We start from the raw sequence: 12,454 nt of genomic DNA on the forward strand, positions 1-12,454 counted from the left end.
AACCGTTTTTAATTCACTTTTTTTATATATATTTTTTTTTAATTCATCGCCTCGGTTTCCATCTGTAAATAAAATTCTACGCGCACATGCCCATTCCCAGCATGTGACATTCAGTTTTATGTCAATGGCGACAAACTACAATGTACTGGGAACTGTTACGGGGTGAATCGCCTCCTTGATAACCAGGGACCGCTGTGTCACCCCTCCCCCACCCCGCCTTATGACTCCTAACCTATGGAGGTCATATAACCTGACTAATAACATAGCGAGTAGAGATGAGCGAACGCTGTTGGGATCAGCCGATCCGAACAGCACGCTCCCATAGAAATGAATGGAAGCACCTGTGACGCCGGCCGGTCCCCGGCAAAGTGTACGTGCCAGGTGCTTCCATTCATTTCTATGGGTGCGTGCTGTTCGGATCAGCTGATCCCAACAGTGTTCGCTCATCTCTAATAGCGAGTGATCCTATGGTCACGACAAGATCAGACGTAGTCCCGATCCGGTTTTTACACTCATTTTAATAGAATGATCAGACGCCGCCATAGCGGTCTGTATCCCCATAGCCCGAAAGCTACACCCGCATCACTCCTATCTCTGCATCTCGTGTATCGCCTTCAGATTGGTGTCATGGGAGGTACTTGATCTTTTTAACTAGCGCACCCTTTTACTAGTCCCTAATCCTTTGCTATATGTATCCCCTCCCCCACCCTTGCATCTCTTTATACCAACCAAAATAATGTAACTGGCTCCAATAGAAATGAAACAGAAATAATGTCTTTTTTTTAATTATTTTTTCCTCTGTATTTTTCCTTTCACGTTATTTTTACCTGACAGCTGGTGCTATTCTCGAATATACGGTAGGACTTTGGCCTTGTTGGATAAGCAGGTCCTCTGGATTCGACATTTGGATTTTATTAATGTTCTGTTCGCCAAGTGTATATTGGCTTTGCTGTGTTTCGTTTTTTTTTGTTTTTCGGTTTTTATTTTTTTATTTACTTTTTTATACTGTGAAAAATCTTTCATTCAGAAAGATTAAATGACATTTGGACACAGGTATAATGGCGTCTGGTCGTTGTTTCCTTTATCTGACTCGCAATGGGATTTTATTACAAAAAAAAAAAATTGCTAAGGGCGGGTTGACTTCGGCGCACGGTCTCCGCTTTACCCGTCTTCTGCCCCGAGAAACTGGACAGGGGTCGGAAACACGGCGGTCAGTTTTGAAACCCATTCACTTGAATGGGTTTGTAAAGTGACTGCCTGTGTGCGCCTTCTGCCTGTCTGCGGCGAAAGTGTTTTTTAGAACCGGACATAGTCCTGCATGTTCAGCTAAAAAAAAACGGATTTGCCGCGGACAGGCAGAAGGCGCACACAGGCGGTCACCAGTCACTTTGCAAACCCATTCAAGTGAATAGGTTTGAAGACTGACCGCCGGGTTTCTGTCCGGGGAAGAAGATTGAAACCTGCCGGATTGGGTAAAGCGGAGACCGGGCACACACCCAAAATCCAGGTAGGGGCTTTGGTTGTACTCTTTGTATTTACAGGTGTTGCAGCTTCAGATTCCGTATTCAGAAGAATAACAGGCAGTACACAGAAATCCTCCTAGGAAGGAGATGTATGAATGGGAAGTTCTGAAAACATGGAGGCAGCAAATCACCCAGCATGCATCAGAGAGGAAGATGGTGGAGGTTACGTGCAGAGAGCCCTGAAATCACTGCATATAGGGGACTCTTTGTTAGTAACTCATCAAGTTTCCATGTTTACTACTAGAGATGAGCGAACGCTGTTCGGAACAGCCGATCCGAACAGCACGCTCCCATAGAAATGAATGGAAGTGGCTGGCACGTGGGGGGGGGTTAAGCGGCCGGCCGCCGGCAAAGTCAGCGTCTCAGGTGCTTCCATTCATTTCTATGGGAGCGTGCTGTTCGGATCGGCTGTTCCGAACAGTGTTCGCTCATCTCTATTTACTACATATTATGTATTATCACTAAGGGAAACCATAGTCAATGACTGTTTTGGATAAAGAATATGGTAGAAGTCCAGGGACAGTACACGGTAGGCCCCAAACCAGTCCTTGATTTAGCTATAGCATATATCCGATGGCAGATATAGGATGTAACTGTTAGACTAGTCTTACATTGCTAGCTACCGTTACATATAGTTTCATGTGCTATTGGTTTCCATCGCACCCTCTATGCACACACCCCTGTTATTTTTCATAGATGTGATAATTTACCTCAGACCAGATTTCTGCTTTACATTAATGCCTGGAGATTTCTGTGCATTTAATGTTATGTTTCATGGTCTTAAGAGTAATCTTTGCATCAATGGCAGCTTGTAAGGATGAAATTGCACGTGTCGTTCGGACTCCCCCCCCCCCCCCCCCCCCCTGTGCTTTGCAGTATGTGTAAGGCCATGATCACATTTGGGCTGAGACTGTTGCAGTGTCCACCTTAAATTGGTGTCTGAAAGTCCTGCATGCACAATTTATTTTAAAAAAAAAAAATTTTTTCACCCACTGCTTTCAGTTTCACATTATAGATAGAAGAGATATATGGAACAGCCATGTTAGCGGTCTATTTGTTCGTTTCTCTAACGGACCAGAATAGTTTACAGCCAACGCTAGTGTGACCTTAGTGCGAGGCTCAGCAATCTGTGGCACGCCAAACACGCTCCCTTCACTTTCGTGAGTGCCAAGAACACCAGAGCATGCTGGGAGTTGTAGTTTTACAACAGCTGGAGTGCCAAAGGTTTCCTACCCCTGTCCTAGTGTAACGCTTGCTTAGCTCTGTGTGTGGCTGTGTAAAAAGGCTTCTCTGACAACTTGCCATGAGACTAATGGTTGGCCTGAATTTCCCTTTGCTGATCCATCCTTTCTCAATAACAAAAAAAAAAACCAACACGTTAAAATGTAGTTACTTGTTATTAATTGAATTGAAATTGAATTTACTTTAAATTTGTGCTTGAAACCATGACTGCATGGTCAACACTGTCACCTGCGCTTATCAGGGCACATGCGGCAGTGACCAAAAATGCACCTCCACTTGGCATACTGGTTTGCACCTTTTTTTTTTTTTTATTATAAAAGTGGACAAGCTGATGCCTGCTAGGAAATTCACACAAGTGATATCACAAACACCCATCCCTGACTACTATAGGTATGAGATCAGGCGCTCCGACATGCTGTAGAGTGATGAAGAGGCTAGAGTCTTTGTAATTCTACCAAGTGGTGCGCCTAATGGGGATCTAATGGACTGGTATAAGAATTGCTGGTCTTAATAAATTTTGACCATGTATTTTAGTAAACTCTAACCCACTGTTGTGGATTGAGCACCATCTTGGATTTCACTCCCCTCTGATCCTGGGGACATCAATGTACTTATAAACTGATTCCAGTAGGTTTGGTTTATACATACGTGAAACCAAGGAGTGTCTTTGTGCTCCCCTGGACTTCTAACACTATTCAAAAACCGGGTGCTCTTGTCTATAGCAAGTGATAATATATAGTGAACATATTGGAAAGCTCTGTCGATCAGTTCAGTTACTTTTATGAGTCTCCTAATGCAGAGACTTCAAGGTGTTTGTCTTCATTAGGGCAGAGACCTAGAAAGGATGGACTAGCACCAGCCCTGCACCATGCGATGTGGTCTAAGGCCTCGTTCACATCTGCGTTGGTAATCTGGGGAGTCCACATGAGGACCCTCCCCCCACAAACAGAATACCGAACACACTGCAAACTTTTGGGGGCCGTGTGCTTGTTGCCGGATCTCCGGAGGGATCATGCGGACAGGGAAGTAGTTCACAATCTACTTTCCTGTCTGCATGATTCATGCGGAGCTCTTGCGGAAAGCACACGGACCCTATTATAGTCTATGGGGTCCGTGTGTTTTCTTTGCACAGCACTTGCAGTTGCGTTCGGTATTCCGTTTAGGGGGTCCCCGTGCGGATTTCCCAAATGCAAATGTGAACCAAGGGTAAGCTGGAATGGTCCAGCACACCACTCGAGCTACACGGGAAGATAAATACAGCCAAGAGAATAGACTTGTAGTACATGAAGATCTGTGCAACTCCTCATCCACCGTGAATTACCTTATCATATGGTAAGAAAACTGAGCCAGAAGTCGTCTTATTATAATATATAAAGCATTTCTATTGCACTAGATAGAGTATCCGCCATTGCTCAAGTGTGAGTGTAAAGGATTCCACCAACGTGCGGTCAGATCGCCTGGCTGCTGCGGCCCCTCTTCAAGAGATAGGACTGAAAACTAGTAGGTGCTCAAAAAGCATCAAATGTAATGGCTTGGCAGGTAAATGAGCCCCAACCTGTGGAATAGCCTGCCGCTGAAATCCAAAATGTGTCATTGTGCCACCTGGCCTGCTCTCTGCAGTTGTATAGGCTACAGATCTAAAGTGGCCTCTGACATGTTAGCGTGAATGGTGAAGCAGGGAGTCTTAGTCTGTTTCCCTACTCGCTATCCGTTTTGCGGAATACAAAACCTTGCCAACATCATAGCTCTGAGGCTGCATTCACACGGAGTAACCTGCTGCGTGACCTGGCACGTATATGCCATGTGAGATTTTGAGTGCCGTATACGCTCCCATTGATTTCAATGGGAGTTAGTCTCGTATACGCCGCGGCATACACGATCCAGGCTCCCATTGAAACCAATGGGAGCGTATACGGTGCTCAAAATCTCACATGGCATATACGTGCCAGGTCACGCAGCAGGTTACTCCGTGTGAAAGGGGTAGGGAACCTTCGGCTCTCTAACTGCTGTGAAACTACAACTCCCAGCATGCTCCATTCACTTCCATGGGAGTTCCAAGAACAGCAGAGCGAGTATGCATGCTGGGAGTTGTAGTTTTACAATAGCCTGAGTGCTGAAGGTTCCCTTACCCCTGCCTTCATGCAACTGATCAGGCTGCAGCCGTTGACACTGGAGTGCTGGGGACGGGTAAATGAAGATAAATTTAATTTGGTAGGTTAATAGAATAAATTGTGTGTAGAATGTTAGGAACAGTTTCTGTATTTAGAGCAATAAGTTGTGTCGCATAATAAGTTGGGGTAAGTGTACTATAATAGAATAATATGCATAGCAAATAGCAAGAAGACAAGGTATGTGAAGGTAAATGAAATTTAGCAGCAAAGGCTACATAGTACATGGGAGTAAGTTAATAGAGTAAAATTAGATATACAGCAGAAAGCAGAATGTCTAGATAAGATAAGATAAGCAAAGATAAGTGTAATGTAGTAGAATAGTAGGGAGGGCGTATGCAATAAGGTAAGATAAGTGCAATAATAGGTCGGAATACATCAAGGAAAGCCTTATTAGTAGAGATACTTGTAGAGCAGAAATAAGGGAAGGCAAGGGAAATAAAATCTAGTAACAGAAATGGCGCAGCAGATAGGAATAAATGATGGCAGATCGGTGTAGGTCACGGTGACTCTTACTTAGTAGAATAAGTTGTTGAGCAGAAACGAATAATGTAAGTCAAGGTAAGTGTCATTTAGCTGAAATTACATAGTAGGTATGAATAAGTCCGGGTAAATCTAGGGAAGACAAGGCAGAATAACCAGAATCGTAGAGAGGAATATGGTAGGTCAGATAAAGTGTGATTTGGTTTCATAAATGGCGTAGTACATAGGAATAAGTCAGGACAAATGAAGGTAAATCAAGGTAAGTCTCATTTTGTAGCCTAAGTTGCACAGTAGGACAGAATAGTTAAAGGTAAGTCTTGGGGCCGGTTCACACATGCTGAAAGAGTCCTCATGAGGACCCTCCCGACGGAATACAAGTGCTGTGCAGTTCAAGCACATGGACCCCATAGACTATAATGGCTGCATCTTCTGGTTTTACCACTTGTATAGCAGATGAGAAGTCTTATTTAGAGGGCGTTCACATTTGAGCTCATGTCCGCCCTGTGTCATTCAGTTAGATTTCCGTCCTCAGCCTTAGCGAAACTGGACAGGGGACGACTTCCTGGTAATCCGCGTTAAAACCCATTCATTTGAATGGGTTTTTAAAGGTAACTGCCAGTGATACCCCTGCAGCCTATCCGGGGGGGGAGGGAACTGTTTTTTGTTTTCGCCCGCACACAAAGTTGGACATGCTGGCAAAAAATAAAATAAAATGGGAGATATACTTCAATGTTAAATACAAGATGGGAGCTTTTATCGCTTTTCTAAGGGCGGGGTGTGATCGGAGGAAAGTTTAAGTAACACTAAAGGGAGATGCAGGGAGCTGCACGAGACAGGAGTATAAAAGCGGGACCTTCCCTCTAAATACGGGACGGTTGGGAGCTATGTGGAGGGAGGACATGAAACTGGGGGCAGATGAAGGGAGGACATAAAATGGGGCAGATGAAGGGGGAGATGAAACTGGGGAGAAATGGTGGGGGAGATGAAACTGGGGGTAGATGAAGGGGGGCACTTAAACTAGGGGACCTGTCTGTCTATAGTTGCCCCCAGTTTAATGTCACCCTCCAGCAACCCCTACGGTTTAATGTCTGCTTCTAGCCTCCCGAGTTTAATGTCTCCCCCCCCTCTAGTTGCCGCCAGCTTCATGTCCCACTTCAGCTGCCATTAATTTATTGCCCCCTCCAACTACCCCCACTGTTAATGTCCCCCTCCAGCTGCCCCAGTTTCATGTCCCCTCTAGTTTCCCCCAGTTTAAACTGGGGCACCAGGAAAGGGACTTGATAGTTGGAGGGGAACATTACAATGTGGGGACATATAATGTACGGGTGACTGTAGGAGGATTATATTGTGTAGGGGCACATGAAAAATGAATGAGAATGGGCGGAGTCAACATAAAAATGGGCAGAGCTAACCTTGCCGTGGCGCGCATAGCACGCCGCACATTTTGTCCCTCTTTCTGTTCTTCAAAAGTAGGGAGGTATGGAATAGGCCTGTGGAAGCACAACTACTGAACCGTAGTAATATGGCAGTAAGGAATAAATGAAGGAATAAATTCTTTTGTTTGGAAATATTTATTGCTTAGAATCAATATATTTTTTTTTTATCCCGACTTTATGGCGGCGTTGTCCTTCCCGCTGCTGTCTGCCCCTGGGTATCCGCTGTAATCCCCGGGGAAACTGGACAACAGACGGCTTGCGAGTGGTCGGCTCTAAAACCCATTCATTTTGGATGGTATCCGCCCGTACGAGTCATTGGAAGGTGACCGCCGGGCGTTTTCAGCCTCTCCACCTGGAAACCGGTTTTTCCCCACGGGCACAAAGTCCTCCATGAAGGGCTTTGTGTCCGTGGACAAAAACGATTTCCAGGCGGAGAGGCTGAATGGGTTTTCAAAGGTGAGCGCACGAGCGTGTCATTGGCAGGTGACCGCCCGTGCGCGTCACTCGAAGGTGACTGTCCGTGTGCGTTTTCAGCCTCTCCACCTGGAAAACGGGTTTTCCCACGGGCACAAAGTCCTCCATGAAGGGCTTTGTGTCCGTGGAAAAAAAAACGGTTTCCAGGTGGGGAGGCTGAAAACGCGCACGGACAGTCACCTAAGAAAAACCCAATGAATGGGTTTTAAAGCCGACCTCTTGCAAGCCGTCTGCTGTCCGGTTTCCCAGGGGATTACAGCGGACATCCTGGGGCGGACAGCCTGTTGTCATTAATCGGGTCCCACGATGTCAGCGGGTCACATGATGTCAGCTGTAAAATAAAACAGATGCATGAGGACTCGGCCCCTGAGCTTGCCCCAACCCCGCACAGTAAAGGTATTGCTCGTAGTATTAAGCACTTGGCAGCGGTGGTATATACATATTGTGTCTAGATTATTACAGCTTCAAAATACCTGGCAGTCTTTAGAATAGGTCTTTATCTTGTGGCGACATAAACGAGAGCTTGGAGCTTTTAGATCTGGAATAAAAAGTACAAGTCAGCGTCCAGTATAATACTGCCTTATATCTAAGGGGCTACAAACTAAGTTGTGCCTTCTATATTTCATAGGTTACAGTAACAGTGTATAGTATTCAGTATACAGTGACCCCTGTGCACCAGCAGTTCTTATGATATCACATTAAAGCTCGGCCTACACATTAGATATCCAAACTGAGATACACATGACGCTTATGGACCAACGGAAAGTTGCAGGTTCTTCAGTCTTCACATACACCAGGTTTCCATAGCAAACAACCTATTCTTATGGGGCACTACACAAACAACGCATGAAATATACCCGTGAGAAGCCGGGTCCTTCTGGTAGTATATATATATATATATATATGTGTGTGATTTCTAGGGCTCCACCCAACCTTTACATTTCTTCACCCTTCTTTGCCCTCCATTTTATCTCCTATACTACATGTTCAGGTTTATAGTGCACATCATGTTTCTTACCTTTGCTCTCTTCACTTTCTGCCATGGACTCTCCTCGGATCGGGTTCACACCTGCGCCCGCTCTCTGCCTCAGCCAATCCGGTGGGTTCCAGTCTTCTACCCTGAGTAACGTTCAGTTTCTCGGGGCAGAAGACGGAAACCCACCGGATTGGCTAAGGCAGAGAGCGGGCGCAGGTGTGAACCCGGCCTTAGGATGTTTGATGTTTGCTTTTAGACCTCCTCCATTTCTATGTCATCTTTAAATTCTTTGATGTCAATGTCCATGTCTTCCTCCATGTCTTCCTCCGTGTCCTTCATCATAGTGTCACCATCTTTATCATAACTGAGCATGTTGCTGCCTGTCCTTTCCAAGTTTACCAATAGAATGTAATAAATTACTAGAATGTAAAGGACAAGGCTGTCTAAGAATGAAGTGATGTCATAGAAGCGATGAGGTCATCAAGAGATATGGAAATGACTTAGATGATGACATCATGAAAAGAATGGAGGCAGAGGCCACACCCACATTCTACAGTCTAACAGCACTAGAAGTATATGCAAATGTCCGTGCTCTACTTACCAACTTTATATAATGCCTGTTGTGACACAACCTCATAATGCGATATACCGTGATGTGCAAAAGTTTTAGGCAGATGTGGGAAAATGTTATAAAGTAAGAATGCTTTCAGAAATAAGAGTGTAGCGGCAGAATTTGCATTCCTCGTGTGAACACTCCGCGCGACTAGCCGCGACAGGATGTCAATGCAGTGCACCGGCATTCTGCTCCGGATTAGGCCTAAATGAATGGGCCTAGACAGGAGCGAGTCTTGTGCCACAGACGCTGTGTCTGAGTCAGCCGCGGAATCCATGGCAAGATAGGTCACCTCGCCTCTTTTTTCCGCAAGTGGTAAAAAAAAATCTGGCGGAAAAAATAAGCGAGCAGCTCCCACTGAAGTCAATGGGAGCCATTTTTGGCAGTGGATTTCGAAGCAGATTCCGCGTCAAAAATCCGCTGCCAAAATACTCCATGTGAACAGAGCCTTAATAGTGAAGAAAAGAGAAATGTAAATTCCGTCAATATTTGGTGTGACCTTTGCCGTAGAAAGACACATAATGTATACCAAACATAATAGGACACGTTTATGTAGACTGCTGTTACTAACGCCAGTCTTTAGAACCCCGGAGGCTGCGCCACATGTAAGACGAGGCACACACCTCTATAGAAATAACATGCACCCTCTGTTGGGTTGTAAATGATGATAAATCTGGTAGGGCCGATGTGTCTGCCCCCTGCCTGCCCGTAACACTCCCCCTATCCAGAAAAGTGGCAAAGGCAGCACAGAAGCAAAAAACCAATTCACGCCAAAAATTGTGATTTTATTTATTGCCTTGTAAGCCAGAAAACTTTGTGTACAAGGGTTAATAAATCTGCCCCAATATATGTTTGAGTATACAGAATTAAAAAAAAAAAGTGCGTAATGTTTTTTCGGAAATCCTATGAAGGTATGTGTAAGAACACAACAATATACCCTGATATATCACCATATACATTACTGTGCGCCATTATATACCCTCAAATACTGTATATCTATCCTCCACATCAATGGATGCCAGAGAAAAGCCATCCTGCCACAGGGGCGTAACGTTCGTGGTCACAGGGAGTGCGAGGGGGCCCGGCAAGGTACAACTGGAGGTGGCCGGGGCCCGGTACCAATGTGACAGCGGTCGGGGAAAGCCTGGTTCATACATACTGTAAATGAAAAGAGACCCCAGCATTTCAATAGATACTAGCCCGGGGAGGTGACTTAATATAATAAATAGATATACTCACCTCTCCGGCGTCTTCTGTCACGTGACTGAGGTCTGTGATCAGGCCCCAGCAGTCGCCTATGGCGTAATGACGTCACTGCGCCCCCATGTGACTGCTGAGGACCAATCACAGGCCTCAGTAGAGACGACGGGAAGATGGACGAAGAAGCTGCAGACAGATGGAGCCAGGATGCCCAGGAAAAGTGAGGCAAGGTGAGTATTAGTGTTTGTTACTTTTATTCACCTTCCCTGAGCATCCGATTATTATACTCTGGGGTCTGAGGAGACCCCAAAGTATAAGAATAGCTCCGGAGCGGAGGGAGGCTGTTGGGAGCATATAATACCGTAGGGGGGACTGCTGGGTATATAATACTGTGTGGGAGGGCACTGCTGGGCATAAATACCTCCCAACCTTCCTGGATTCTGCGGGACATTCGCAGATTCAGGGTCCTGTCCCGGTCGGTGGGAGGAATGTCCCGGTTTCAACTCATCTGCGTTCGGAGGACTCAGATGAGTTGAATACACAGGCGAGTAAATTAGGAGCTGTCACCGCTGAGCTCCGGCGACACAAGCTGTAGGTGCGATGTGATGATGTCATTCACATCGCGCGTACAGCTCAGGGGCGGTTCACACTTGAGCCCAGTCTCCAGTTTGTCATTCCGCCAGGTTTGCGTCATCAGCCCCAGCGAAACTGGACAGGGGACGGAAACCCGGCGGTCAATTTTAAAAGCTATTCACTTGAATGGGTTTGTAAAGGTGATCGTCTGTGTCCGCATTCTGCCTGTCCGTGGGGAAACTGGTTTTTTTGGGGGGTTTTTAGCTGGACACAAAGCCCTGCATGTCCGACTTTGTGTCCAGCTAAAAAACAACGGTTTCCCCGTGGACAGGCAGAAGGCGGACACAGATGGACGTCTTCACAAACCCATTCAAGTGAATGCGGTTTTAAAACTGACCGCCGGGTTTCCGTCCCCTGTCCAGGTTCGCCGGGGCTGAAGATGGAAGTCCGGCGGAATGCACAAACTGGACACCAGGCGCAAGTGTGAACCGCCCCTCAGTGACTGAGACAGAGCAGCGGGGGAGAGAGGAAAGGTGAGTGTCAGTGTTTTTTCATGTTAAACCTTGAGGGCAAATTGAGGGGGGACATGAACTAGGGGCAGATGAAGGGGGTGGGACATGAAACTGGGGGCAGATGGAGGGGGGGGCATGAAACTGGGGAGAGATGACTGTTTTAGGCCGGGGCCCCATGTCGCGGAAATAACGGTAGCGTTAAACAGTGACTGTACAGTGCATAGGATTCTAGAGAATCCCATCCACACACTGTGGGAAAATACAAGCTGCGGACATGCTGCTATTTCCAAAACCGGTGCAGTTTTTAAAATCGCAGTATGTCAATTATACATAAGGAAACGCCGGCGGATTCCCTATAGGTATAATGGAAGCAGAAAGTCTGCAGAGGAAACCATTGCGAACTTTGTGAAAAAACATGATTCGTTGCCGCTACGAGGAGTGCGATCACCCAGACACTAACTTATTCATTTTCAAGATGAGTAATTGAGGAACAGTTTGACACAATATACTGCTGGGAATTCTAGCAGTCAACAACACCGTTCCTGTCTTATTGGACAAACCGTGTAAATGTAAATAAATTCAACATTTGGTAATGTAATTTCAGCCAATTCTTACTGGGTCTGGATGAATTGGGAGCTCCTTGTTGGGGTCTACAGCGAGGCCCATGTCTGCCAGGTTTGACGCTACAGACTTCGTGTCATCTCAAGCTTTTCTGATTTCATCTCTGGAAATGAGACATGACATCATCAGTTCTCACTTGTTCACATACTGCTTAAAGGGATCCTATCATTTAAACACTTTTTTTTCTAGTTGACACGTCGGAATAGCCTTAAGAAAGACTATTCTTCTCCTACCTTTATAAGTCGTCTCCGGCCCGCCGGTTAAAAATCTGTTTTTCGTCGGTATGCAAATGAGTTCTCTCACAGCACTGGGGGCGGGCCCCAGTGCTCAAACAGCACTGGAGGCGTCCCCAATGCTGCAAGAGAACTCTCTCCAGCGACACCTCCATCTTCTACAGCAACCGCTCTGCCATCACGACCCAGACTGAGCTGAGTGCACAGGCTGGTCGGTGGCCATTTTTTTGGAGGCCGCTTACGCGCGCATGCGCAGTACGCTCCTTTAGTTCTATGGAGAACAGGTACATTTGGCTCTGCCTGGGTCGCGATGGCAGAGCCAACTGCGCAGGCACACAAGTCTGACCCCAGCCGGAAGAAGAAGATGAAAAGGCGGTTGCTGCAGAAGATGGAGGCGTCG

General features: G+C 46.2%; 1 protein-coding gene and 1 long non-coding RNA gene across 2 annotated transcripts in view; one reads left to right on the forward strand and one right to left on the reverse strand.

Moving 5' to 3' along the window:
• Nucleotides 1-12,454, forward strand: part of NSD1 (nuclear receptor binding SET domain protein 1) — a 274,149-nt gene that overhangs the window by 168,999 nt on the left and 92,696 nt on the right. The gene's annotated exons all lie outside the window — the stretch shown is intronic.
• Nucleotides 7,595-12,407, reverse strand: LOC142205075 (uncharacterized). Its single transcript, XR_012716172.1, has 3 exons — nt 11,816-12,407; nt 7,800-7,864; nt 7,595-7,657 (listed from the first exon to the last, which is right to left on the reverse strand). It is a non-coding gene; the product is annotated as an uncharacterized LOC142205075 (long non-coding RNA).

Source organism: Leptodactylus fuscus, chromosome 5 (genome assembly GCF_031893055.1).
Source record: "Leptodactylus fuscus isolate aLepFus1 chromosome 5, aLepFus1.hap2, whole genome shotgun sequence".
Classification (NCBI taxonomy): Eukaryota; Metazoa; Chordata; class Amphibia; order Anura; family Leptodactylidae; genus Leptodactylus; species Leptodactylus fuscus.